The sequence below is a fragment of the Corvus brachyrhynchos genome, unplaced genomic scaffold (assembly GCF_000691975.1).
Source record: "Corvus brachyrhynchos isolate BGI_N302 unplaced genomic scaffold, ASM69197v1 scaffold26, whole genome shotgun sequence".
Classification (NCBI taxonomy): domain Eukaryota; kingdom Metazoa; phylum Chordata; class Aves; order Passeriformes; family Corvidae; genus Corvus; species Corvus brachyrhynchos.
This window is the reverse complement of record NW_008239324.1, coordinates 11068808-11071581: the sequence shown is the minus strand read 5'-3', so window position 1 is coordinate 11071581 and position 2774 is coordinate 11068808. Positions and strand designations below refer to the sequence as shown.

At 47.4% G+C, this 2774-nt stretch overlaps 1 non-coding gene across 1 annotated transcript; it reads right to left on the bottom strand.

The window, feature by feature from the left end:
* Positions 1-263: 263 nt before the first annotated feature.
* LOC103620316 lies at positions 264-2774 on the bottom strand. The gene is made up of 2 exons (XR_001864261.1): positions 2687-2774; positions 264-1678 (listed from the first exon to the last, which is right to left on the bottom strand). It is a non-coding gene; the product is annotated as an uncharacterized LOC103620316 (transcript).

Below are 2774 nucleotides of genomic sequence, written 5' to 3'. Positions count from 1 at the left end.
GCGGCCATCCCCGGCTCCGGCCGACCCCGCTCCCCGCCGCCGCCCCTCGCAGAGCGCGTCCCTGCCCGCCCCGCCGGTCTGTTTCCAGGGCAGAACCTGTGAATAAAGCGAGAAGCGTTGCTTATTGTGCTCGTATTAATCCCCCCCTCCTTGGAGCTAATTAAATTCCTCCCCGGGAGCCGGGGATTCGCGCGGCTCCGTTGGTGCCGCAGCCGGGGCAGGCCCGCGCCGGCCCCCGCCGCGCTACGCACACAGCCCGGGGGTCATTTCACCGATTTATTTCACATTAAAGTTTAGATACAATCAAATCCTCGGTACGCACCTTTTAATAAAAGTAGTAATCTCTTTGAGTACTGCAAAATTATAGCATTTATATCTCCAAAAGACGGTAAACAAATAATACCAGCGAATCAATAGTACCAGCATCGAGTGCACATGGTCAGGTGGTTTTAGGCGGCCGTATAAAACGCGATCTGGTTTAGAGGATATAATACAGATAAATGCTATAAATAAGTGGATATGAGAGACGGCGTGAAACTTCCTCCCATTGATGGGTCCGCTCGGGCTGCCGGCACTGCCCGCGGGGCTTGTGGGACCCGTGCGGGCGAGCTGCGGGCAGAGGGGCAGGGGGCTGCACCCCTGAGCGGGTCCCACGGCAGCAGCCCGGGGACGCCACCGACCCTCCTCCCCCCGCCTACCTGCATTGAGAAACCTTATTTCTGGTTAAGAAAAATAAAAGTCCCATTCAAACTTTATTGAATTAAAGCAAAAATTAATTTTCGATATTCACACATATATTACAGAGTAATAGTAAAAGTTCAATATACTTCCTGGCATTTAGTTGGGCCACATTGTACAAGAGCAAAACAAGCATCAAAACATTTAGCAGCCTTAAATTTCACAATCACTCAGAATTACATAGAAATATTGAAATACTCTAGTCAGCCTTGGCTGTGGATAGTTCTTCATGTAGAAATTTTTCCTTTTGCCAGCCAGTACACAGCAAGAATTGCATTTTCCTTTCCATCATGGCATCCATGTATTCAAAAAATACTTTGCTTTTTTCTTTTTTTTTAAAAGTTAAACTCAGAGAAAGAGTCAAGATTAACATGTTTTAAAAACAAAACTACAAAATATGCTGTAAAGGACAATGAAAATATCTAAAGTCTACTTGTGTGAGGCAGAAGCCATGGGGGAACAATGGCAGATTACACCAATGACACAGAGATGGGAACTAATTTTGTGGGAGGAGAGAGAAGAATATAAATGGGGGTTTGATCAATTATAGTGTCTCCCGCCTGTTGGCTGCAACACAACAAAAATAAGTAGTAATTCTTCAAAGCAGATGTACACAAACCTAAGCAGGATTAAGCTTCTTTAATACGTGAATGTAAAAAGTCTGCTGTCCATGACTCTTCAAACCCAGCTCTGACTTGGGAATTTGTAAGAGATCTCTCCCTTTTCTTGGATGAGAAGTGATTTAAAGCGGGAACACTAGAAATCCAGAGAATGTTGAATACTTCCAGCCTCCCATCAAGTTTCCTCTCTCCAGTTTTAGGTAAGCTCTGTCTCCTTTCTCCATCTGAATCAGGACTCCGTTGCTAGCAGCTTCTCGTGTCACATCTTGGTCCCCTGCAAAGGCAGAAATCACTGGCCACCCATTTAGCATCAAACTCACCTAAAGAGCAAGATAAAACAAAGCCCTCTGTCAATTAAAGTCAGACAATGACACCGCTGGGGCTCGACTAGCAGGCAAAATGCTTAGCTAAGAAAAGGCCTCTTTTGACAGCTGAAACTCTAGCCTCATAAAAAAGAAATACCAATCTAAACCCAGCTAAGGTATGTACTCCAAAGGAAGAAGCCTTTCACCACTGTTTTAGACCGACAACCACATCAAAACACCTGGTGCATATAAAGCAGGACATTGATCTTATTTTGGAGAATTTCAATAGGGTGCCTGTGTTTTCAGGCTATGAAAAGAGGTCTGCTTGTACTTATTGAAAGATGGCTTTATGTGAAACCTCAGAGACAGCGAGGAGCAGAGCCACAGCCGCTGGAGTCAGGGCCTTTGAAGTGTATTCAAGGGATAGTTTTCCTTTGTTAGGCAGCAAAGACAATATGCCACAACAGAGTCAATAAGCTCTGCTAAGCTCGCGTTAATGATCCTGGAACTGCGTACCCCACGTTAATAATACACTACCTGCCCAATCTAAAGGTGGTAAACCACTTGCACCAGAACGGTGCTATATAGCTGTCCATTCTCCTATGCAAAGTGCATATTTATACAGTCAGATTTCCTGTCTTGGTTATGTTACCTGGCTTCAGGCCGGTAATTTATTAACCCTACCTAGGGGAGCGTATGCGTTGAATCCCATAGAAAAGGCAGGTACATATACAGCAGCTGCATAGACATGCACAGATTCATCATCGTTTCCATGCCATAGGCACCTCCCTGAACCTCAAACCCCTATGGAACCTCAAACCCCTATGGAACCTCCTGCCACAGGAGAGTGTGGGTGAGAAGCCCGCCAGGGGCCGTGGGTCCTATGGGCTGTGTGCAGGGACGTTCCGGCCAGCGCTCCGCGACACTGGGCAGTCCGAGTGCCCGGACAAGGTGGGAGAGGGCGGCAGGGTCCGCTCCCTCCCGCGGTGCCCGCGGAGCTAGGCGACGGCGCTCGGGGCTGACCTGGATGGTTTGCCTGTTGTACACTTTCACCACGTGAAAATTGAAACTGTAAATCCCTTTCCTGGGCGCGATGAAAGTGCTCCGCTCC